Source organism: Lissotriton vulgaris, chromosome 12, assembly GCF_964263255.1.
Source record: "Lissotriton vulgaris chromosome 12, aLisVul1.2, whole genome shotgun sequence".
NCBI classification, from domain to species: domain Eukaryota; kingdom Metazoa; phylum Chordata; class Amphibia; order Caudata; family Salamandridae; genus Lissotriton; species Lissotriton vulgaris.
Genome location: NC_141700.1, coordinates 307,747,245 through 307,774,194, shown reverse-complemented (window position 1 = coordinate 307,774,194; position 26,950 = coordinate 307,747,245).

Here is a 26,950-nt window from a genome sequence, read left to right as displayed (position 1 = left end):
AGCGCGAATATTACCCGAAGGTGTTAGAGCGCTTTACAAAAGAACCAGTTGCGCTACATAAGGATTTAGGATTCCAGGTACTTGGCTCACACAGGGATGTGAATTACGGCTCCAGCTGCTAATTTCACCCCGCCAGTGACGCGTGCCAGTCATCCCTGAGCGGAGGTGGAAGGCAGCTGAGCGGGCGAGGCGCCTGCTCCGAACACCTCGGCAAGATACTTAACGCATTCCAAAACGCATTCCCAAAAGCACTTTCCCACAGGACATGGAAAGCGGCCAACCATGTCTGGTCTCGAATTTATCGAAATGTCCGGACTGGGTTCGTCTAAACCTTGTGCTGGCCAGTGGGAGCACGGTACAATAATTCAATCCAGGATAAAAGGTATGGCCTAGACCGCATCTTCTCCAGAAGTCATCTTTACACCATCTATCTATGCCTTGATAGTATGAGGATTGTGCGCACACTGGCTTCAGTAAGAAAGAAGGGTGTTTCAAGTCACGCGGTTTTATTCTGATGCAATTTGCATTTTCTTGCAAAAACTATGAATAATATTAGAAACTCCCTAAATGTTATGCGAGTGGCGCTTTTGCGTGAAAGCAGGAACTTTTTTGAGTATCTTGTCCGCGAGTTTAATTTGGTGGACTTTCCTTCGTGAATGCTGTGTTTACACATGAAAACAAGTTGTAAAGTCACACAGGGAAGAGATACAAATATAAAAAAATGCAAATGTACAAGTTGTAAAGTCACTCTATGTATCTCTATATACATATTGTTAAAGTCTCTTATGTAAATAAAGCGGTTTTCAGTCTCCTTGGCGAGAGTGCTCCAGAGCAACCGGTTCCGGACAGGGGTGAGGCAAGCTCCAGGGGGTGAGCCGCTGAGTGAGGCTGTGCCGGTGTGTTCAACAAAGAATGAGGGTGTGCACAGGATCAAACTGTTTATTCAAGAGAGCAGCCAGGATCGGAAGGGAGGTTTCCTGGCCACATACGGCCCGGTGATTCCCCAGCGACTACTTTGAATTTTTGATTCTTGATGATTCAACACCTCAGCAGCCTGTGCATTCACCAGCAACAGGCCCCTCCAGGATTACAAACCTGCAGTTGGGACTGCCGCCTCCATTGTAGACAGGCAAAAACGCATGAAACACTGCTGTTGAGTGCTGAGTGCTGTGTGCGGTGTGCTGGTGAGTGCTGTGTGCTGGTGAGTGCTGGTGAGTGTGGTGTGCTGGTGAGTGTGGTGTGCTGGTGAGTGCCGTGTGCTGTTGGGGGCAGAGTGCTGTTGGGGGCAGAGTGCTGTTGGGGGCAGAGTGCTGTGTGCTGTTGAGTGCAGAGTGCAGAATGCTGTTGAGCGCAGAATGCTGTTGAGCGCAGAATGCTGTTGAGCGCAGAATGCTGTCGATTGCAGAGTGCTGTTGAGTGCAGAGTGCTGTTGAGTGCAGAGTGCTGTTGAGTGCAGAGTGCAGAATGCTGTTGTGTGCAGAGTGCAGAATGCTGTTGAGTGCAGAATGCTGTTGAGTGCAGAATGCTGTTGAGTGCAGAATGCTGTTGAGTGCAGAGTGTTGTTGAGTGCAGAATGCTGTTGAGGGCAGAGTGCTGTTGAGTGCAGAGTGCAGAATGCTGTTGAGGGCAGAGTGCTGTTGAGTGCAGAGTGCAGAATGCTGTTGTGTGCAGAGTGCAGAGTGCTGTTGAGTGCAGAGTGCTGTTGAGTGCAGAGTGCTGTTGAGTGCAGAATGCTGTTGAGGGCAGAGTGCTGTTGAGTGCAGAGTGCAGAATGCTGTTGAGGGCAGAATGCTGTTGAGGGCAGAGTGCTGTTGAGTGCAGAGTGCTGTTGAGTGCAGAGTGCTGTTGAGTGCAGAGTGCAGAATGCTGTTGAGTGCAGAATGCTGTTGAGTGCAGAGTGCTGTTGAGTGCAGAGTGCTGTTGAGTGCAGAGTGTAGAATGCTGTTGTGTGCAGAGTGCAGAATGCTGTTGAGTGCAGAATGCTGTTGAGTGCAGAATGCTGTTGAGTGCAGAGTGCTGTTGTGTGCAGAGTGCTGTTGAGTGCAGAGTGCTGTTGAGTGCAGAGTGCTGTTGAGTGCAGAATGCTGTTGAGGGCAGAGTGCTGTTGAGTGCAGAGTGCAGAATGCTGTTGAGTGCAGAATGCTGTTGAGTGCAGAATGCTGTTGAGTGCAGAATGCTGTTGAGTGCAGAGTGCTGTTGAGTGCAGAGTGCTGTTGAGTGCAGAGTGCTGTTGAGTGCAGAGTGCTGTTGAGTGCAGAGTGCTGTTGAGTGCAGAGTGCAGAATGCTGTTGAGTGCAGAATGCTGTTGAGTGCAGAGTGCTGTTGAGTGCAGAGTGCTGTTGAGTGCAGAATGCTGTTGAGGGCAGATTGCTGTTGAGTGCAGAGTGCAGAATGCTGTTGAGGGCAGAGTGCTGTTGAGTGCTGTGTGCTGTTGAGTGCAGAGTGCAGAATGCTGTTGAGCGCAGAATGCTGTTGAGCGCAGAATGCTGTTGAGCGCAGAATGCTGTCGATTGCAGAGTGCTGTTGAGTGCAGAGTGCTGTTGAGTGCAGAGTGCTGTTGAGTGCAGAGTGCAGAATGCTGTTGTGTGCAGAGTGCAGAATGCTGTTGAGTGCAGAATGCTGTTGAGTGCAGAATGCTGTTGAGTGCAGAATGCTGTTGAGTGCAGAGTGTTGTTGAGTGCAGAATACTGTTGAGGGCAGAGTGCTGTTGAGTGCAGAGTGCAGAATGCTGTTGAGGGCAGAGTGCTGTTGAGTGCAGAGTGCAGAATGCTGTTGTGTGCAGAGTGCAGAGTGCTGTTGAGTGCAGAGTGCTGTTGAGTGCAGAGTGCTGTTGAGTGCAGAATGCTGTTGAGGGCAGAGTGCTGTTGAGTGCAGAGTGCAGAATGCTGTTGAGGGCAGAATGCTGTTGAGGGCAGAGTGCTGTTGAGTGCAGAGTGCTGTTGAGTGCAGAGTGCTGTTGAGTGCAGAGTGCAGAATGCTGTTGAGTGCAGAATGCTGTTGAGTGCAGAGTGCTGTTGAGTGCAGAGTGCTGTTGAGTGCAGAGTGTAGAATGCTGTTGTGTGCAGAGTGCAGAATGCTGTTGAGTGCAGAATGCTGTTGAGTGCAGAATGCTGTTGAGTGCAGAGTGCTGTTGTGTGCAGAGTGCTGTTGAGTGCAGAGTGCTGTTGAGTGCAGAGTGCTGTTGAGTGCAGAATGCTGTTGAGGGCAGAGTGCTGTTGAGTGCAGAGTGCAGAATGCTGTTGAGTGCAGAATGCTGTTGAGTGCAGAATGCTGTTGAGTGCAGAGTGCTGTTGAGTGCAGAGTGCTGTTGAGTGCAGAGTGCTGTTGAGTGCAGAGTGCTGTTGAGTGCAGAGTGCAGAATGCTGTTGAGTGCAGAATGCTGTTGAGTGCAGAGTGCTGTTGAGTGCAGAGTGCTGTTGAGTGCAGAATGCTGTTGAGGGCAGAGTGCTGTTGAGTGCAGAGTGCAGAATGCTGTTGAGGGCAGAGTGCTGTTGAGTGCAGAGTGCTGTTGAGTGCAGAGTGCAGAATGCTGTTGAGTGCAGAATGCTGTTGAGTGCAGAGTGCTGTTGAGTGCAGAGTGCTGTTGAGTGCAGAGTGTAGAATGCTGTTGAGTGCAGAGTGCAGAATGCTGTTGAGTGCAGAGTGCTGTTGAGTGCAGAGTGCTGTTGAGGGCAGAGTGCTGTTGAGTGCAGAGTGCAGAATGCTGTTGAGGGCAGAGTGCTGTTGAGTGCAGAGTGCTGTTGAGTGCAGAGTGCAGAATGCTGTTGAGTGCAGAATGCTGTTGAGTGCAGAGTGCTGTTGAGTGCAGAGTGCTGTTGAGTGCAGAGTGTAGAATGCTGTTGTGTGCAGAGTGCAGAATGCTGTTGTGTGCAGAGTGCAGAATGCTGTTGAGTGCAGAATGCTGTTGAGTGCAGAATGCTGTTGAGTGCAGAGTGCTGTTGTGTGCAGAGTGCTGTTGAGTGCAGAGTGCTGTTGAGTGCAGAGTGCTGTTGAGTGCAGAATGCTGTTGAGGGCAGAGTGCTGTTGAGTGCAGAGTACAGAATGCTGTTGAGTGCAGAATGCTGTTGAGTGCAGAGTGCTGTTGAGTGCAGAGTGCTGTTGAGTGCAGAGTGCTGTTGAGTGCAGAGTGCTGTTGAGTGCAGAGTGCTGTTGAGTGCAGAGTGCAGAATGCTGTTGAGTGCAGAATGCTGTTGAGTGCAGAATGCTGTTGAGTGCAGAGTGCTGTTGAGTGCAGAGTGCTGTTGAGTGCAGAATGCTGTTGAGGGCAGAGTGCTGTTGAGTGCAGAGTGCAGAATGCTGTTGAGGGCAGAGTGCTGTTGAGTGCAGAGTGCTGTTGAGTGCAGAGTGCAGAATGCTTTTGAGTGCAGAATGCTGTTGAGTGCAGAGTGCTGTTGAGTGCAGAGTGCTGTTGAGTGCAGAGTGTAGAATGCTGTTGTGTGCAGAGTGCAGAATGCTGTTGTGTGCAGAGTGCAGAATGCTGTTGTGTGCAGAGTGCAGAATGCTGTTGAGTGCAGAATGCTGTTGAGTGCAGAATGCTGTTGAGTGCAGAGTGCTGTTGAGTGCAGAGTGCTGTTGGGTGCAGAGTGCTGTTGAGTGCAGAGTGCAGAATGCTGTTGAGGGCAGAGTGCTGTTGAGTGCAGAATGCTGTTGAGGGCAGACTGCTGTTGAGGGCAGAGTGCAAAATACTGTTGAGTGCAGAATGCTGTTGAGTGCAGAGTGCTGTTGAGTGCAGAGTGCTGTTGAGGGCAGAGTGCTGTTGAGGGCAGAGTGCTGTTGAGGGCAGAGTGCTGTTGAGGGCAGAGTGCTGTGTGCTGTTGAGGGCAGATTGCTGTTGAGGGCAGAGTGCTGTTGAGTGCTGTGCAAGCTTGTTACACTCACAAGAAGGACATCACAAGCAGCAGTGGTGCAAGCTTCCCTTACACACTCACAGCAGGTACTGTGCCAAGGCAGTAGCAGCAACAGAGCAAGAGTCCCTTACAAAGAACAGGCACAGCACAGAGATGCACAATGCAACAAGCTTCTCACACTCACAAGAACGACATCACAGGCAGCAGCAGTGCAAGCTTGTTACACTCACAAGGAGACCACAGGCAGCAGCAGTGCAAGCTTCTTACACTCACAAGGAGACCACAGGCAGTAGAGGTGCAATATTCTCACACTCACAATGAAATCACTGGCAGTACACACCACATGAACACACTCCATAACACATAGCAACAATACATTGCCATTTACAATGCCATTAGCTCAAACTCAAATAAATCCGAGCCCGATTGCATTTCTAATGCTTGTCCTAAGTTGTTGATGTTTGATCATGTCAGTCAGCCATTTGTGAGACCTACTCACATTGCAATTGTGGTTATGTGACCTGTTCTTTGGACAACTAACTGCCAATGTCAACTGTAACTGGCATAAGAAATGACAATTGCCGACAGGCACATCAGTGCTAGATCTCAACGGATTCCAGGTCTGCTCATACACATCAGCAACATTACTCAAATGTATCCTCTGAAGTATGTTCGCTCTGAGATGTACCTGCAATGGCTGGAGTGATGTATAAATGTTGTATTAATGAGCTCAGACATTCTGTATCTGAAACTATACTATATTCACGCGACAAATAATTCCATGCTCAGTACACATATTTAACTTGATGTAGCAGTGGACATGCAGCATGTCCCCAAGCTGACCTGTACACATTATACCATGTCAAGGAGCCATGATCATTTGGAGTTTTTGATGCGATCATGCGCAATACATCACAAATGTATCTGTCCATTGTTTACAAATGACATATTCCATTCAACGTGGCATCAAATCATTGGGTTGTAGTGACACAGTTGATAACCTGGGGGCAAGAATCATATGTTAATGGTTGTACAATGCAAAACTTGTGCACTAAGGCTGTATTTTCATCTTTGTCACAAGTTCATCTCAAAATGATACTCAACAACAGATGTGACATGTTCAGGGCTAGGAACTTATCATCATTTACAACAGTCTACACTTGGAATGGCAGCACCACATCTGGCCCCCTAGCACAATCATGTCAGGGTGCATAGATGTTTGGGATGCTGCATGATTGGCTCAATTACATTGCAATTCAATTATTAAAATCATAGACTATTTGCTTCTACGTGGCTAGGATGCTGTGGATCATATAAGGAGTTGCAATATCAAGTCTGGAAGGGCAAGGCTGTCCTCCATCAGCACATGATGCTGATGTGCACACCTCTTGACATGATGCTGCCTCATCACACTAGAGGTGAGGTCCATGTGATGCACATCCAGACAGTGTACAACAACATACAGGGCTTGTGGCATGGCTTGTATATGTCAACATAAACAATCCGAACTTAGGGGAAACACAACACCATTGGCGTGTGAGTCCATGAAGGCATCCACATCACCTTGTGTGATCAAGGGTCTTCCAGCTGTGGAAAATATATGGAAAGTAAAATAAATGCCATTAACATCACATTTCACACAATTCACATACATCATTGATGGCTTCATGATACAATTTCATTCAATGTAACAGTCAGGTGTGTGACCATGTTAAATACATGTTGCAATGTGCTTTGCCTGTCTGACCCACAACACTTGTCAATTTCAGCCTTGTGGCCTAATGGACATCCCTGCCGCACTCTGTGGGACAAAACAGACTACAACTTGTTCCTCAGCTTCATTATGAACTTTTTTTATCACCAACATCAATAGACGTGACATTGTTAGGTCAAATGGTTTCATATTACTCTGCACAAGCGTATCATGACCCTTGACATGTTAAGGACCCACATTGTGTACCTCACAAAGATTGACAGCCAGTTGATCATGTGAAGGGTATACATATCAATGCACGTAGGGATGGACAGTATATCATTAGAGGCATTTAGTTTGGCCTGGGGGCACATTCCATGAGGGGTGCATAGATGTTGTCAAGAACCTAATTTGTGTCCAGTGGATTCATAATCTGCTGTGAAGCAAAGTTGGTCAAGGCTTACCACCTTGCCTGCTGATGATGAGTCCCAGGTGATCAATGAGGTCTCCCTCAAGCCCCACACAATCCTGCCAATGGTGCTACCGCTGCTGGACAGTCCTGTCCACACCAAACATTTTCAACATTTTCTCATGGGTGTGCTCCCACCTCACCTTCAGTATTTTCACATATTATCCCTGGAGGATACATCCCCCAGCCTCAACTATCTTTGGCAAGCAAAACTTAATGAGCTATGGGAAGCCCCACATGGCCCCCTCAGACATCCACCCCCCCCCCATCCCTGACCCAACATCTCAAAAACACAGGTGACCCCAGGAAATCAAAAGGAATTACATCTAAGAACTCTGAAAATTACAAAGAGACCCCTAAGATGTACACCCGACAACACAATCAGACAGTCGCAAAAAACACGTGTGGACAGAGACACAGGACTCAACAAGGACAGTATGGACAGCACACTACACACAGATCTCCCTCCGAAACAGCAACACCAGCAGACACCTTCCAACACCTCCACAACTCATAACAGACACTAACAGTGTGGTTGAAAGGGAAAGTGTACATTACTCCTCTATAGAACAAGATGCAAACTGATATCACTTACTGGCCATTTGCAGCCCGTTTTATGATTTTGAAACAAGATTTTACCAGCTAAGGGGTAAGCGGGAATATTTCATGTGTATACCTTTTGTAAGTATTTTACGTGGCGGATATGAAAAAAATATTACCACTGACATGGATTTGCATAAAAATTGTATCTGCATATTGCTACTATAGGTTCAATTTGACCAGATTTGGAAGGCCTAACAACACAATATGGATATGTGATGTGTACTGGAGTGTAGTCTATCTGAACTGTCCTCCTGATATGAGTGATCCAGAGCTGAAAGGATGCACTATTTACTTACATTAATGTCTATCTATGACTGGTGATGTGTCTAAGTGAAAAGATGCCTAGTGTCACTCATTAGGGTTAGCATTGGTGGTATGCGTTACTGCATGTGAGACTATTACATCACACATTGCTGTGATGTCTGTGCCAGTTAGATGGGCTTGCCACACACATGTACTTGACAAACAGGCATTCACTACTTGTATATGATATATGTGATGCAGCATACAATGCATAGCTATGATTGCACAGTCACATTTGAGTATTTGAATAGCTAGAGGCACCGAGAGTCACAATGATGATGTTTTGTGCTAAGGCTATGTCTTTGTTAAAAAAAAGTCTATTCATGTCATGCTGTGCTATGTATGACATGATCTATGACCGATGTCTAATGACCGGCTTCTTTGCCACCATTACCAAAAATGCTAAATCAAGCGTTTCATGGTGTAAGTATATTCTTGTGCAAGCTACATCTTAAGTTCAGTCTAGCATGACAGCAATGAGCAGATAGTAGCTGGTATAGACAATAATGTTATGGCTGGAAAGATACCAGTACAATTTATTCATGTTAGTGTGCCAGCCCATATTTTTTATACCCTACAAGAGCGTACAGAGACTCCTCAGATGATGCATAGTTAAATGTGTGTGACAGATAGCAGAATGGAGCAGCCAAAGCCAAATGATGCATAGATCAACATGCCCCACTGAGCCATGTACAAACATGTTGTAGACCCAGATTCACATGTGAACATGACATCATTAGTTTGGAACAGCAAAGCAGCAATTATGCATGTAATAATTCTTGCAACAGCAAAGATACCGATGCCTGGAAGCGCAAACAGTCCACATGGCTTGGGGACCATGCTGTGCTTTTGTATGACACCCAGTTGGCTAGACACAGATACCGCTGAGTTACAGCTGCCTGCAGTGGATGTCAATGCCTGGGTTGTGCGTGAGTTGCGGTCCCAGTATCCTGCCATCAGTGCGTGAACATTACCTGATGACAAGGACTGGCATTTTATAGTTTCATAATAATCACAAGACCTTCCAGTGTGTCCCCAGCGAGTACAGGAAAACCATCACCCATGAGCTCATCAGCACTCTAGCCAGCACCACCCAGAAACTCCAAAAGAAACTGCAGTACATTAAGAACACCTCCACCAAACTCTCAAACTGAGAGGGGATTACAAAGTATTCAATACAATGCATGCCATTACAATGCATGCCAACACAACGCAAGTACCATTTTATCGCAATGCCATTACAACGCATGGCATTACAATGCATATACCCTTACCACGCATGCCTTTACAACAAATTTTGTTGTAAAGGCATGAATGGTAAAAGCATATGTGTTTTACGTGTAAGTAAAAGGTAAGTATAGGGTTTAGGGTGGGTTTGGGGTTTGGGGTAAAAGTTTGGGTTGCCAAGATTAATTTTGGGTTCAGGATGAGTACATGTTTTGGGGTGCCAAGGTTATTTGAGGATTCATGGTGGGTTTGGGTTTTGGGGTGTTGGAGTATAGGTTTGGGGTGCCAAGATTAATTTTAGGGTTCAGGATGGGAATATGTTTTGGAGTGCCAAGGTTAATTTTAGGATTCAGGGTGGGTTTGGTTTTGTGGTGCCCAGGGTATTTTTAAGGTTCAGGGTGGATTTGGGTTTTGTGGTGCCAAGGGTAATTTTAAGTTGTATGGTTTGGAGTAACAAGGGTAATTTTAGGGTTCAGGGTTGGTTTGGGTTTGGGGGTGCTAAGGGTAATTTTATATTTTAGAGGGTATGGGTATTGGGGTGGTAAGGGTAATTTTAGAATTTTATGGGGGTATGGTAATTGGCGTACAAAGGGTAATTTTGGAGTTTCTGAGGGGGTATTAAAAAAAAATATATATATACACATAAACTGACACACACACTTACCTCAACCACTTTGACCAAGTATATGCCTTTAGCACGCCTGCCTTTGCGTTGTAATGGGATGCATGGTAAAAGTATGCGTTGTAATGGTAACGCATTGTAACAGCACTTGTGTTGTTACAACTGCGTTGTAATGGCATGCTTTGTGTTGGCATGCGATATTATGTCATATATTCCTTGAGAGACCTTCTCTTGCTATCTATCAACATAAGTATTACCTTCAATCTCCCCACACACACCTACAAATCCCTCCACAATGCCAGACCTACATTCCACAACCACAACTTCTCCTTCTACACTCCCCCCTGACATCTTCACTCCGCCCAACTGGCCCAGTCCACCATCCCACGTACCTGCAAGAACACTGCTGGAAAAATCTTTCTTCTAACTTCTTGGTCTCCTTGCCTCTGCTCATCAGGCAATCACCCAATCACCATCACGTCCGCAATTCAGGAAGGACCTCAAGACCTGGCTCTTCAAATCAATCACAGATCCCCTAACCCCCACACACAGCTCCTTCAGACTCTTACGGGTGAGTAGTCTTGCTTTAAATATTGATTGATTGGAAGCAATGGAGCAGAAAGAAAGGCTCAAAGCTTATCACGCCATAAGAGGCTTGCTTTTGACTATGTATTTGCACAAATAGCAATTTAAATACCACTATTTTGTTTTCATTTATTTTTATTGTGCTACCCATCCACATGTATGGTGTCAAAGTGCTTTAGATCACATGTACATCTATATTGACAATACATCACGAGTGTGTAAATCAATGTACAGGTTGTGTTACAAAAGTAAGTGGGGGTTACAAGGTTTAGGAGTCACATTCTGTTTAAAGCTCACTGTGCTCTATTAGAAGGATTACAATTTATGAACTGTAAATAAAAGAGCTCTGTATTGAAAGCAGTAACCCACTCATCTAGCTACATAATATAAAAATGTGTCATCTCCATATTACATTGAAAACGACATGATGTGCATTGCATGAGACATGTTAACCCTTGCAAGTTTATTTAAATGCACTCATGAGTCGTGATACTAGACCTGCTAAACGGACTGTTCAATATGGTAAAATAAATAAAAAGCAGCATATTTAAATAATGTAAACATTGCAAAAATAATTTAAAAGTACAATAATTAATACTTCACACTTACCTTATCAGGCAGCTTCTGTCTTGGTCAGTCATCCCGTTGATGGTGTCAATGCTAGTTGCTGGCTGGCTGTGCTTCTCCTGTTGTTGTCTAGCAGCTACTGGTTCAGAGGAGCTGAACGTGAAAGCTCTACTCTGTGCAACATGTGACTCCACCTCCCAGGGTCACAAGTTAAGTCTCATGACTCTGTGACATAAAGAAAATGTTTACAGCAGTTTTTTTTAAATAAAGTTCAAAGTTAATACAATAATCATTCAGTGCAATAATTATTGTAAAAAACACATTTCCCAACTGAGTCGTCATAGAGATGGTTGGGGCCAGTTATGCATGACCCCACCCCATCCAGTAATGACTGGTGAAAGGGTGGGGTGAGGTATCCTCATTCATGCCCCAGCTTCATTATAGCCTTTAGAGCAGCCTTGGACTTATACTGTACCCGACCGAGGCTGCTAAACAAGAATAACTGGGCTGGCACCATGTGCGCCTGGTTTTGTTTTTGTTTTTTAATTGTGACATGTTGCCTGCATTTCATGCCTGGCCTGCCTAATGCAGCACAGCAGTGACCCTCGCTCAAGTGCGTCATAGGCTGGCAGGCCGGCAGTCAGCAGGACTCGGCAGTCGGAGCTTGGCTTGGGATTTAACATGGTAAGTAACATTGCTGTTACTTATCATTTTAAATCCCATGCCCAATGCGGATACCAGTGTCGCAAATAGGGAGGGCGAAACCCCGTCGCCCTTGAAAGAAAACTGCCGCTGCATTTGACCCTGGCAAGTGGGTGCACTTGCAAGGTTGAAATGGCAGTTTAAAACTGCACTCTCAGACAATGAAGTGACAGGCCAGAGACATGTTTGCAGGGCTATTCATGTGGGGTGCACAATCAGTGTGCAGGCCAACTAGTAGCATTTGATTTACAAGCGCCGGGCACACACCTGGTACGCTTTACTAGGGACTAGTAAATCAAATATGCCAATCATGGATAAACGAATCACTAATACATTATATACAGAGAGCACATGCAATTTAGCACTTTAACACGGGGGTTCCGTCCATGGTCTACCTCCAGTATGTGCTGCATCTTGCGTTCTTGCCACAACTCTTTCCTTAGTGTTCTCCCGTAGGTTGTACCATTGTTTTATTAATTCTTCCACACTCCTGTTTGTCACACAAACCGCATTTACCCTCTACTGGATGTGTAACCATACATGTCTTTTGGTTAATTTTGGAATACAAGCAGATGATTTCCCAAATAATTTATAATTTTCTTGAACACATTCTTCTGTTAGTATTTCCAGTTCCTGGTTGCTAAATATCCTTTTTCCCTACTTACTAATTCTTTACTGTGAATTTTGGTTAGCCATGATGTAGGATAAGGGTGGATGGCAATGGATTCTGTCTCCAAACTCCAACAATCAACCATATGGACTGATGCACACCTCCAGTCTGCAATATAAATTCTGTGATGTCATTAGTGCGAGACAGTGCGTCATTCACAATGTGAGAATGATAAGGAATCCTTCTTTGGGAATCGCAGTTCTTAACCCCTTCACAGCATGGGTAATTCCCCGCTGCTCTGGGAGCGGGGGCACGCACAGCGCCCTGGTGCTGATGACGACAGCACAGTGCTCATGTGCTATTGACGAGCTGAGCTCGTCACAGCCACGCCCGTTCCTGAGAAGGCTCAGCACAGTGGGGGAATTAGCCCCGCGTGTGAGCGTTCAACGGCCATGAGGAGCTCAGCTCGTCATCAGCACCGAGCCCCGTGGATGATGACGAGCTGAGCTTTTCATCAGCATGGGAGGGGTTAAATAGCAAACCATAAAGAGTCACTATTTAAGGAAAAGGCCAAATTCTGCATACCATTTTGTGATCTCTTAATACCGATTCGGTACTAATCGGTATTAACAAATCGCAAAATGAATAATCTGCACATCAGGGGCCTTATTTATGAAGGTCTTGCGCCGCCGGTGCGTCACTTTTAAAATGGGAAAAAGTGACGCACCAGTGGCGCAAGGCCTTCATAAATAAGGCCCCAGGTCCCTAGGTTAAGGTGTTCAAAATATAGTGCATTGTCATTTAAGTAAATCATCAAATTACATTAAAGAAGTAGGAAAATATCGTGAAATTAAATAACTAATAGTGTATTCAATTAACATCGGGATAGATAGACAATATTTAAAACTAATGTTATGATTCCCTTTTCAGAATTAACTTGTTCTAACACTTACTTTACAACTGTGTGAAAGTTCAGAATATTGAACCGATGGTTTGCTTCTTTAAAGAGATGCTAATAATCTCCCTTGATATTCATCAAGGTAAGAGCAAACTCAATCCAGGAATCAACATTCATGGCACATGGGGGCCTTCTGTCCATGTGAGATGCATGCAGATCAAACTGTGGACTATTTTATCAAAGGTATCTTTTTTCTATTAAGATTCCGATCCCACAATGAGTCTCTTCAAGGTCCATTTAAAGTGACTTTACTAAGTGTATGATTATAGCAGAGCTACTGGATTCAAATACTTTGTGAAATATTAAGCAAGTTACCTCCACCACTGCATTTTTAAAGGATTATTGGCATCAGTTTTCAGGGTGATTTCGAGGTGGCAAATACTTGTTATATGTTAGTAAGTAGAGGGGCAGGAATAAGAAAGTAATTTTTCACTTATAATAAAGTGAAATAGGTTTTTGTGCTTAGACTGCAATTGTTAGTGAAAAAGAGGAGAGAAAGTTTATTTCACAATTTACAGCACAATTTTCCTAACACATTGTTTAACATGTTACAGGTTTAACAGGCAATTTTGAATATCACCTTTTAAAATATATGTATATTTCAGGGCCACTGTACCCAGAACCATATTTTCCAGTCAATCATGAACGTGCCACTCTGTGCTGCTTTCTCAGGGATACTTTAGGGATAAATTGGTTAAGAATGGCTCAGCCTATTCAGCTTTAAAAAGTGGCACACTGTCCTTCAGCCTAGCCAGTGCTTTCTTTGTGCCCCTTATGTCTAGTCCAGAGTAAGTTACTTGATGGGGGATTAAAGTCACCAGCAGGGGTTCTTATTCATATTATAACATTGCTCCCATTTATCTTTGCTTTTGAATATGCAAAATCGGGTTCTTTCTCATTCTACTAGCTCTCTCTTTCACGTTATGATCTATCTTCTCGGTCTTTTCAAGACTACCTCACAATGTACAGTAAAACTTTGCACAGAAAAAGCTAACTGAAACTGGGAACATTTTGGAAACTTCTCGAACGGTGAAATTTGTTGACATAAGAAAAATCGTCATGCATCCCCCGATCATGCCTTGCCTGAGCTATTAATTTATATTAAGATGTTACTGTTCTGGCTTAAAGTCTAGGTAGATTAAAACCTTTTTAATTTCCAGACTGCCTTTAAAGAAGGAACGTGTTCCGTGGTTCATTCACATTTGTAACATTTAGAGCATGTTTGACAAATGGGTCACAACAGAAATAAACAAAGTATGTCTACGACTTTTATGGACCTCCATTCTGTATTTGACACTTGAGACATATAGAAACTATGGCAACAGTACTGATGTGGCGTGCTCACTCATTTGTGTTGTACTGTATTGTATTGTATTTTATTGTAACATTTGTGTAATGCTTCATACCCCTGATAAAGGCTCAGTGAAAGCCTTTTTAGGTGTATTTAATAATAACACTGCACAACATATCTACCGAATAGGAGAATTTATGACTGATATATTCATTTTGCGACTACGAGTGAAGTGTGTGTGTTTGTATCTTGACACCTCTCTCCGTCAATAAGCACTCTAAGGGTGCCATGGATGCAGTAATCCAGGTTGTGCTTGTCACTAATAACGTAATATGATGTCCTGTCATTGTATTTCCCCATTTATCATCTACACACCTTTTCCATCCATTCCACCCTATATGATCAAATGGGTCACCTTATTACTATGTACAAGATTTGTGAAAGACTTGCTACATTTCCAAATAAATGCAATATAATGAAAATATCGATCCAACAGCAGCCTTCTGAAAACAATGTGACACAGAGTGGCATGGTTTGTGTTCAATTATCATCAGTGTTTTTGTTGGTTCTTACACAAGCCCTGGCTATTAAGCCATATGGTTAGTCTCTACTGGTTGCAGTGTACAGGACTTTGAGGGATATTCTTGCTCACATGCTCACACAAGAGGCATCAACAGATAGGTGGCATGAACACTGGCAAAAGGCACATTTGGCTTAGGCAAGAAAATGAGAACTTTCTAGACAGTTAAGTTGAAATGTAAATTGCTAATAAAATTGGTCCTGGAACCATATTTCTTTCTACCACCCAAACCGAAGTTAAACTTTATAATGTGTTTTAATGTAACCTAGTGCTTTCCAATGTGAGGGCCAGCATTGTCAAAGTGTAAAACATCTTTTGAGGTTCCTCACTGCAAGGACATGTGAAACATAACATATACATATCGTACTTTTTAAATACTACTAAGCCAACCCTCTGGTCATTTATGACCTACCATATGCGTGACTTATAATTATTAACAATGGAGTTTTAGGCCTGGTAATAGGTTTATTTTGCCAGGTAGAATTTGAAGTTTTAAAATTGCACACCCAAGCTGCAGTGGCAGGCCTGGAGACATGTTTTTAATCGTCACTAAAGGGGTAGCGCAATATGTGGTAAAATCCACTAGTGACATTTAACTTATAGGCCCTAGGTACCATGATGTCTCATATACAAGGGACTTATAGGTAAGCTAAATATGGCAATCAGGAGTTTAGTCAATTTGGACAAGTTTTAGGGGTCAGAACACCCACACTGTGGACTGGTTAGTAGTGCCCCAGTGTTCAGTGTCAATAAACTTGCAGCATTAGACTAAATAAAAAGGGAGTGACCATACACAAATATGTTTTTTTTTTACACAGAGTAAGCCACAGGTTATAAATGCCACCACAGCTTTTACTATACCAGAAACAGATATGTAATCAAATGACAGAGACACATATAACCCTTTCACTGCTGGGTTGATTTCCCATCACTGTGCAAGTGCTCAATCAGCTTTAGGTTATTCAATCACATATACCTCTTTGGTATCTTTGTGCACCCATGCAAATATTGTTTTTTTTCAGCAGATTCAGGGTTAAGAATGAGTGCAAACCAACCATCAATATCTCATAGCAACCTGAAGAAATAATGTAAATGTGGTGATCTTTTCATTGGTTTACAAAGTTGCTCAATGTTATGATGCATCTTTCAAATGGACAAATATAAATCCCAGTAAATTACCTAAGGACATGTCAGCCTGAATGCCCAGAGTCTTACAATATTAATTATAGATTGATCTTCCTGAGAATGTAGTGTGCATAATCTATTTTGTAATATTAGTGCAATCGCCATATTGTGCAGCATCACTGTTTACGATGCACCATTCATTTAGACAGATATAAAACTCAGTACTGCATGGAAAGAATAAAAACAGCATATCTTTTATTCTGTACGAACTAAAAATCGATTGAGGCAACCCAGACTTCCCTTGGCCTGATTGGCTGACCAGTAAAACAGCATATCTTTAATTCTGTACAAACTAAAAATCCATTGAGGCAACCCAGACTTCCCTTGGCCTGATTTGCTGACCAGTAAAACTCTTGGAACATGAAACTTGTCAGAGTTTGGCATTTAGTTCCAAAACATGGTAATTCCCTCCATTCTCCCTCACGCTGAAACATATTCTGGACAAGGTGTGACCTTCAGCTTTGTTCCTCTGGGTCTTCTGAATATGGGGGTGCCAGACAAATATGGGTTTTATGTGGGTTCAGCGCGCTCACAGGCCATACATTGTGTATATAGTCCCCTTTGGAAATTTGGAAAGCAGCTGCAAGCAAAATTCCAATAAATGTTACCTGTATATTTGTCACTGATGTCACACCAGGACAGTATGGAGGCATTACACAACTCAATATTTTTACCATTTACATATTTTAAGGTTTCTATGGCTTTATGCCAGCTGTCCCTCACCCTGATAGCCTGACTGTGATCACACTGAGCATTACTTTTTTTCTGATTTTTACCATTTTCCCACAAAACATGGTAATTCTTTCCCTAGGCTCCCATACATAGGAACATATCCTTCACAAGGCTTGACCTGAATCTTTTTTTTCCTATGATTTCTAACTTCTGGGCTTATCAGATATGAGAGTGGCTACATAGGTTTGCCAGGAATTCAAACACTAGACACCAGGGAATGTTTTGGAAGGGGAGATTACTAGGAGATGTCCCCATCATTTGGGCACAAGTTTGGCAGGCTCCCAGGGGAATCTATCAATTCCAGATATTTCTCAAACCATAAACACAGAAGAATCCATTGTGATATGGGGTGTATGAATCCTAACACATTTAATTCCGTAGACTGGCAAGCAAATTTCAAAGCATGGGTCAAAAAAACACAGTTCTTTCTTGGGACAGTATTACGCCAAAATTGTGACCATGTGAAGACTACATTGACATTATATTGACTTACTTTATGCTGTCATATATTTGCCCTGTTCTTTCATATAGAGCCACCCACACTTGAGGTATTGTTTTGATTGGTAGAAGTGTGAGAACACTTAACATTGGGAGCAGCTCTCTCTGAGGCTACTGTAATGATTGTTAAATGGGAAGATGTTCCAGAGGAACAGCATACTCTTTGTGAATACGATGTCATCCCCTTGCAGGTGTTGATATCTGATGAATGATTTGTGACCTCAGTTCTGGTCAAAAACCATTGACCACTGATACATTGATCTCTTAATTCCAAATATAAGGAGATACTTATTTGCAACTCAGATAGGATCACAAAAGCCCTTTTACATGTCATAAAGATGTATTGCACATGTAAAAGCCTTTGTAAATATGAAAACTGTATTTTGCATTAGCAGCACTGTGATTGTGTGAATCACAGACTTTGAAACCACAATATCCCTTAAAACATAATCCCCATTGTTGCTTCTTACTGCACAAAGTAAAGCTCTCACAGTAAATCAACAGAGCCACACCTATATGACCAATTAACTGTGAACACATATGGGAAAATATTGATTGAAAAAAAAAATAAATAAATAAATTCTGCCAAAGTTGCAAAACACCACTTATCATTTTGAAACTTCAAATATCATCAGGTGGTGTAAAAACTGGAAACATTTGACAGTTAATAAAATTAGGGATCCTTATGTAAAAGTTAAATAAATATATTTCTGACCCAATTTTTACACTATCAGAGATGCAAAGGTAGCATAGTTTATAACAAACAAAGGAGAGATCATTAGATGTTCCCTCTAGCACAAGCATGGGAAAAGCCAGTAGTCTAGTACTCAATGCTATTCTTTTGGCTTTGTCACTGCTTGGTGTGGTTAGTTTTAATAACATCTTATCATTCCAGGAGCTAGGGTGCCATCACCAATATACATTTTAAACATTGGCTAACAGCAACAATATTTTTGGTCAAAAAGAATACATTGTCACAGTAGTCCCTGTGGAAAGGAAGGACAGAAAAATATGGCTTGGGAATCTTTGTTCATTTCTGAATCTTGACTATTTATTGATCAAAAACAGACAAAAGAAGTACATAGAGCAAGATATAATGTATATATCTTTGAAAATCTGGGGATACAACGGTGGAGTCCTTTGCACACTTGGCCTGCGTAGGTGCTACTCTCTCTTTTTTTTCTCTACAGAGTACAGTGATGGTTGTCACCTCCAGCACCCTAAAATAAATGGAGTATAAAGAGAATGGTGAGTAGTGTGTCTCTGGGGCCTATGTTTACCTTCACAAAGACACCTGTGTCTCTACATGCGTGTATTTCACACCCTATTTCCCTACTGGGTGAAATATTTTAATTATTGTGACCCTTAAGCACCAAGTGTCAAAAAAAGTAGTCTTCCTTAAAGAAATACTTGCTAGTGAGGAATGGGGTCAAGGAGTTGCCAAAAGTCAAACCAGAACATATCTTGGCTCTGTACTGCAACTTATTTTCTCCCTACTTTTCCCCCTTTTAGGCCAGTTTCAATCCCCACTCGCACACTGCGCTAGTCACAACTTTCTGGAGTTGTGTCAGGCTGCTGCTTCTTATCAGGTGATGTCCACCACTCTTCCGGTCAACTTTACGATGATTCTTTCATCTCCTTCTCAGCATCGGATCTCCCCTCTTCAGCGCTGGACCTCTCCTCCTACTTGTTCCCGCAGGCGTCTGTTTTCTTCTCCGTTTCATCCTCGTACTCCTGCCGTCTATGTGTCTCTCCTTCCATGTCTGACTACGACCTTTCCAAACTCTCTCCTCTGGTTCCTCTCAAACCAGCCAGCCATTTCGACCCCTTTTTTACTTGTGTGGCCCCACCAGCTCCTGAAAGGATAAGTCCATCATCAGTGGTTTGGAACTGACCTTTGCTTTCCATCATTTTTCTAATTTGTTTTCCTTTTTCTCTTTCAGGTACCCTTGATTGGGATATGCGAGGATGTTGGACAGGAACTGCGGTTGCATTTATCAGCTAAGGAGGGGTTGTGGGAGGGGGTCACTTCACAGTCCCACACTGTCGCTGTAAAAAACTACTGTGGGTGCACATGAGCTCATTTTGAATGAGAAGAATGCTGTCACTCACAGTGAAGTTAGCCAGAGACTGAAGTGAGATTCCCAACTGCCCTATTCTGCATGCTCTTGTGGGCATAAGAAAAGTGTAAATGATAAAACTTACCAATTCATGAAGAGGGATGACCGAAAGCTCCTAAAATTTGTTTTCTAATATATTTACATTTTGAGAAATCAAAAGATCTTGGAAACCGCTAGACCTAAAAATGGCCAAACAGGAAAATTTCATCACTAAACTATTTAACTTTACCTAATGTTGATGACACTTGAAAGATCATTTTTAGTATTTATGTCCAAATTGCTGAAATTTTAAATAGCTTTTCTCTTATTACATTTTAGCTTGGAGATCATCCTAGAATTAATGCCTTGCAAATTTGGTGGGACAAGATAAATTACTGCAGTAAATTTTTGTAGCAGTCATGGACATTCTGTGGCAGAGGAAATTGAGCATACTGGCGGACAGAAAACTATTAAAAGTTTAATTAATTTACTTGACATAAATGTAACTGTTGAATTTACAGAAAGTCATGTATGTTATTTGCATGTGGACCTCCTACAGCAAATATAGCTCCAGGGTTGGTCCACATACATTACACTTTCTTTTACAATTTTATTGCTAAAGCTTCCAATCGACTTGCCCTCTTAGTGGCAAAAAGTGTGTTCTGATAATACCGAAAGAAAAATTGATATGACGATAGCCAGAGCTGACACAGGCGTATTTGCTCTTGGTCTTTTTTTGGGACAACAAATAACATACATCAAAAAACAGAAGTACCTTCACTAAAATCTGTTCATGTATATTCTACTCAATAAATATATTGTATTTTTCTCCAATATGTAGCTCACGAAAGATAATCCTCTATGAGACTGTGTGTGTGTGTGTGTATATATATATATATATATTCACAGAAAAAACCATAAGTTTCACACCAGTTATAGTTAGATGGAAATTTTACTGACATAAAACCATTGAAATTACCACGCTATAGTTAGTTGGACTCACTATAACTTGCGCGTGTAATGCACTGCTTATGACGTCACATATTACATCACTCATGACATGGTCAGTGACATCACTCAAGACATCACTGATGACACCATCCAGTGAATGTGTGTCTTTCTGAAAAATAAATATGTTGTATATATGTATATGTAAAGGTCGATGGAAGAATAAATGTTTAAATAAGTGTTTTAATGAATGTTTCTTTCTATAAAAAATTGATTAGTTAACTGGCTTATTAAGTGTATCTTAGTGAATACATATATTAGCGAGTAATGTTTAAATATTTAAATATATGTATCAGTGTTTCACTTTGTGTATAATTGGCTGCATGGGTTGGTGAGTAGCTACATGTGTGTGTATATGGGTTATTAGATTTTTTTTAGTATCAGTATGAGTCTCTGTATGGTTTAGTGGGGGTATTACTTAGCACATAGATGCATCAATGACTGACTCACTGTTTGTATGTGTTTTGAAGACAGCATATGTGCAGGACTGTATAGGTGGATGAGTGTGTATATGTGTGTGTTAGTGAGTGAATGACTGTCTCAATAGTGTCTTTATCAGTAACGACATATGTTTTAATCTAGTATATGTGTGTATTGATGTTTATAAGTGAGTATATGTGAGATTGTAAGAGTTAATGTTTAAATAAGTATGTTTTTCTATAAGTGATTGTTTAAGAGACTAAGTATGTGTAAGTTTTCTTAGAAGTAAGGTGGTAGTGTGTGTATAGTTGTATATGCAAATAAATGAATGTTCAATAGTTTATTTGCATGTGTGAGTATGTGTGTGAGTAACTTTTGGATGACTGTCGGTGTGTAACAAGATGTATAGGTGTATCACTACATATGATGAGTGAGTATATGTATGAGTGACTATATAAAACTGTTGGTGAATGAGTGGATGTATATATAGATGGTGGTATTACTGAATTGGTTGTTATAACTGGTATGGATATCTCCATTTTTTTGAAAATGTTAATTTCTATTTTCAAATATGTGTTTTAAGGGTTACATTACACTGAAAGGAGGTCTGTCACTCTGTCATAAAAGATGGTGTCATCAGTGATGTCGTGAGTTATGTCACTGACCATGTCATGAGTGATGTAATATGTGATGTCATCAGCGGTGCATTACACGCGCAAGTTAAAGTGAGTCCAACTAACTATAACGTGGGAATTTCAATGGTTTTATGTCAGTAAAATTTCCATCTAACTATAACTGGTGTGAAACCTATGTTTTTTTCTGTGAATTTAATAGGTTTTTTAAATGCTAATTCCTAACTATAACTGGTGTGAAACCTATGGTTTTTTCAGTGAATTTCATAGGTTTTTTAAATGCTAATTCCTAACTATATATAAGGCCCCAAACCTATGTTTTTTTCTTTGAATTTCAAAATTTGGGTAATAGCAAATGTCTATAGCTATGAAATGTAATATTTTTGAAAATGATTGAATCCTATATTTTATTTGTATTTTGAACAATTTTTTTTTATTTTAATTTTTAATTTTTTACCCTGGAGCGCTCCCGGGGCGCACCCCGGTGAGCGCCCCGCAGAGCGTAGTCGTTTGAAGCGCCCCGGTGCGCGAATCGGGAAGCGTCCCATTAGCGCCAATGTCGCGAACGAAAACATGATCGTGACGCATCGCGTAAGTGTGACGAATCGCGTAGCCGCGTGATGCGTCTTATGGTGCGTCGCGTAAGCGCGACGTATCGCGTTGCCGCGCGATGTGTCTTATGACGCACTTCGTAAACGCACCCGGAAGCGCTCCACGGCGCGGCCCGGTGCGCATAACGTAAGCGAGCCGGAGCGCGTAACGTAAGCGCATGGGGTAATGTGACCTGAAAATAACACTTTTCATTGGTTCTCATCATTTTTTTTCTCCAAATGATGAAAGCCCCCTCCTTTTTTCCTCATTCTAACTTTCTTCATTGAGAGAGCAAGAGCTATTTTTGATCAGTGCAATGGCATCACTTGTAGCTGCAGCTGGTGCACCCCCACCACCACCACCACCACCAAGAAAAGAAGGGCCACCACCACAGTTCCAAGTTGGAGAAGAAGAAGAGGAGGAAGAAGAGGAGGAGGAGGAACAACCAAGGCGCTTCCTGCCTGAAGAACCAAGGCAAAGGCACGTTAAAGCGCACTTTATTTGGCAATTCTTTTCTTCCCTGAAGGCCAGAAAAAGGTGAACGCCCCCAAAGTCACCTGTCTAATTTGTGGCAGAGTCCTCTCCAGGGGCAATCCCAAAACAAAATATTCATTTGGTAATTTTACCATGATCCGCCACATGGAGAGGTGGCATCCCAATAACTTAGCCCAGGCTGAAGTACAAGAACTTCAGAACAACCCATCCCCTGTGGCCAGCACCTCCTCTACTGAAAACTCACTTTCTGGTCCTGAAGGACGCCAAATTGTGCCAAATATACAACAAAAATTTGGCACCATAAAAATAGTTTGCATTTTCTGTGGCAAAACGTTATGTTATGGTGAACTTAGTTTCACCTTAATAAATAATGCTGTGGACAACCACAAATGCAGCAAGAAAAGGAAGCAGTAATTCTTTTCTTTTTTTTTGCTCCTTTGAGCCACAATTGTTGAGCCATTTCCAATTCCCTGTTTTTTGTTTGTTCCCTTAAAAAACACACAAAAAATATAAAAATGTTCAAAAATACAAAAAAAATGTTCAGAAAAATAATAAAAAAATAAAAAACAACAAAAAGAATTTTAAAAAAAGTTCTTTTCAGAACTACCTCCCAGTTTTTAAAATATTGCTAAAAATTATAAACTCTGGCATTCTTTTTTCTCTTTTGTGCGCTTCCCGGTGCGCTCCCCGGTGCGCGTACCGGGCGCCCACCGTGCAAATCGAAAAAAAAAAATGTTTTTTGCCCCGCAGGACCCTATTATAGCCCTCACATCAAACCTAGGGGGTCAGGGGGGTCTACCTTCCCCCTTATGGTCATTTCCCCCTTTTTTTGTTGCCACCTCTTGTGTCTCGATCCTACCGAGACACAAGATGGCGGCCGCTCCGGACTGTTTGGAATGTTGACAGACACCCGAGAGCCAATCAGCTTTCCGCGCGCGAACTCGCATAGCACGCTGGTTAGCACCCCTGTGCGCGTACCGTGGAGCGCTTATAGATATATATCTTTTTTAACCTAAATTACTCAAAATCCACTGGAGCACATATCTTGAGACATAGCAAAGCACATCGGGCTACCAGTCCCCACAATTTTGCCAAGTTTGGTGGTAATCCATTCAGCCGTTCGGGCTAAAAGTGAGTTTGACCGCCCTATAGAAATTAACATGGGGAAAACACGTTTTGGGACCCCCTTTTATCTCGGCCCCCGCTTGATGAATCCCCCCGAAACTTTCAAGGAAGGACCGGAACTCCGCGAGGCAAATTTGAGGAAGTTTTCAGGCATATTCGTCAACCGGCGCTAAAGTTATTCCAAATAGAATTTTGAGATTTTGCATTGAAAAGATCCTAACTATAACTACCTACTGGCAACTGCCAGTAGGTAATATATATATATATATATATATATATATATATATATATATATATATATATATATATATATATATATATATATATACATATATATATATATATATGGAAACCAGATCCTGGAAGAAAAGCACAGTCCACCTTCACGAACTGCAAACCGCCACACACCAGGAACGGACCAACTCGAAGAGGTTAGAATTTAAAGTGCAGTTTTATTTTTAGCCATACACAACATGACGCGTTTCAGCCGGGTTTCCCCAGCCTTGATCACCCAAACGCGTTGTTTGTTTTTTGCTGCCGATTAGATTCTTGAAGCACAGCAACTCCTGGTGTGTCGTTGTACGTTTCTTCTGATGGGAGAATCTTTGGATGTAGATATTGGGCTTCCGGGACCCTAACAACGACCCACTCGTGAGCGGGTACTGGCTTTAACCGGAACTTTGTGTTTTATATATATATATATATATAAATCCACCAGGTCGCCCAATAATTTCAGCCATTGACAGTTTGTAAGAAAATGTTTCTAAATATATTGACTCTTTTTTGCAAGACTGGTTGAAAGGGCTGAGTTCATGTGTACAAGATTCTACTGGTTTCATTCTGAAAATTGGAAATTTGCAGTGGTGTCCAGAATTTCTACTTATGACCTTAGATGTGTCCTCCCTTTACACATCGATTAGACACCCGGATGGACTCAAGCAATGGAACATTTCCTGGACAAAGGTCCCATACATTGTGGGGTGCACAACAAGATGCTTTTTGCCATGACTAAAATGTGCTTAGAGCAACATTTCTTTTTGTTCAACAATCAGATATTTCAACAAATAAGAGGAGTCGCCATGGGGGCCTGTTTCTCCCCCAGTTACGCATGTCTACACATGGGACTGTGGGAGGAACAGGTCCTGGCGGGTGAACTCCAGGAGGTCATGGAACAACATGTGGTCACCTACCTCAGGTATATTGACAATTTATTCTTTGTATGGAGAGGGACGAAGGAGGCAGCAAGGGAGTTTGTCAATAGCCTTAACAATAACAACTTAAATTTACAGTTTACTTCACATATTCATGCAGATGCTGTTAGCTTTTTGGACATGGAAATATATATAGTAGACAACTGTATAGAAAATAAATTGTTCAGAAAGCCAACAGCAGGCAACACCATCCTGCATGCTGCAAGTAACCATCCACGACATCTCATTCGCAGTATCCCCTATGGGGAGATGCTGTGTATTAGGTGGATTTGCAGCAGTGATGAGGAGTGTCGAATCGCACAGGAAGCCAGCAAGTGCAGATTCTTAGCAAGGGGATATTCCAATAAGAGCATTGAGGCTGCCCTGAGAAAAACGCAGCTAATGTCCCATGAAACCTCTTTGAACCCCAAAATGCAGGATTCCCAGATAACCCCCTCGGGAGACGGGATTAAACCTCGCATGATTTTGTCGTATAGTAGACAACATTCGGCCATCAGAAAGATATTTTATTGTAATTGGAACTTCATACAGGGAGATCCAACTATTGGCCACAGGGTAACAGACAAACCCCTCCTAACATTCAGGAAATCTAAGTCCATGGCTAAGGCATTGGTCAAAAACACCTTTGAACCCCAAATATCCAACACATGGAAGTAACTGGGCAGAGGTTTTAAAAAGTGTGCCCAATGTAAGGCGTGTAAACACGGTATCAACAAAATCACATATGTTGGCCCCTTTTCACAAGAGCCTCGAGAAATTTCTAAACGATTGACCTGCAAGACAGACTTTGCGGTCTATGTGCTGGAGTGCACCTGTGGGCTCAGGTACGTGGGGAGCACCCGTTTACCGGCCCACAAGCGTGTACTCCAGCACATAAGGGCAATTAACAACAAAGACCAAGCCTACCCGGTAGCAAGGCATTTTGAAACTGAACATAATTCTAATCCGTTATTTCTTTCATATTTCGTTATTGACTCTGTATGGCCCATGAAAAGAGGCGGGGATCGAGATGCGAGGCTTCGTCTTCTCGACACCCGGTACATTCTAGAGTTAGATAGCAAACAATCAAATGCTTTGAACGCAACGGAAGACTTATATACATGCCTTTAGCTGTGAAACGTTTAGTAAATGTGGTCTAGCAACATATCAATTGATCAGTGTTGCCTTACAATTAGCCCAGGGGCCAACAATATAGGGGTCTTCGTAGACCAATGAGGATTAATTTATAGGTCTATTATTCAGGGTTTCACAAGTACAACATGACTTTAATACAGCTGGTTTTTCATTCTAATTGTGTAGTGGACTTAACAATTTCAGAAATAATTTTTTTAATAAATAAGGGGTCCGTATCCTCTCTGATCATTATTTTTTAAATATTGAGCTACTGTAAGAGGGTTGTAGCAGGAATGTTCCTGGTGAATCCAATATGGTTTTTTCATTTTTTCTTGCACTTGCACTTTTTTCTCAATATTATATTGCACATTCTTTGACCTCTTGGATGCCGTTACTCAATTGGGGCAATGGACAGCTGTGATGGAGTTAACTTTCATTAACAGAAAGCTTATGCCCACTGGGGCTTTATTTCGTTGAAAAATGTTATACACACGTATGAAATAGTGATCTATATTCCACTACCCGAGATGTTGTATGGTTTTTTAAGACTTTGTTATATAATTGCTGAATAATGTACCAGATCTCTGGCGGTATTCAATGAATCTTGTTCCGCAGGGTAGAAGTACTTTACACGCATTCGAGGTACTTGTTGTATTTATACATGAATTTGACAATGAATTTAAAATTTTTTAATTATTTATATATTTTATAAATTGTTCGAATGTGTAAATAACTGCGCTTAAATTTCAAAAACGCTCCGAAGTATAACATGATTGAAAAGTAT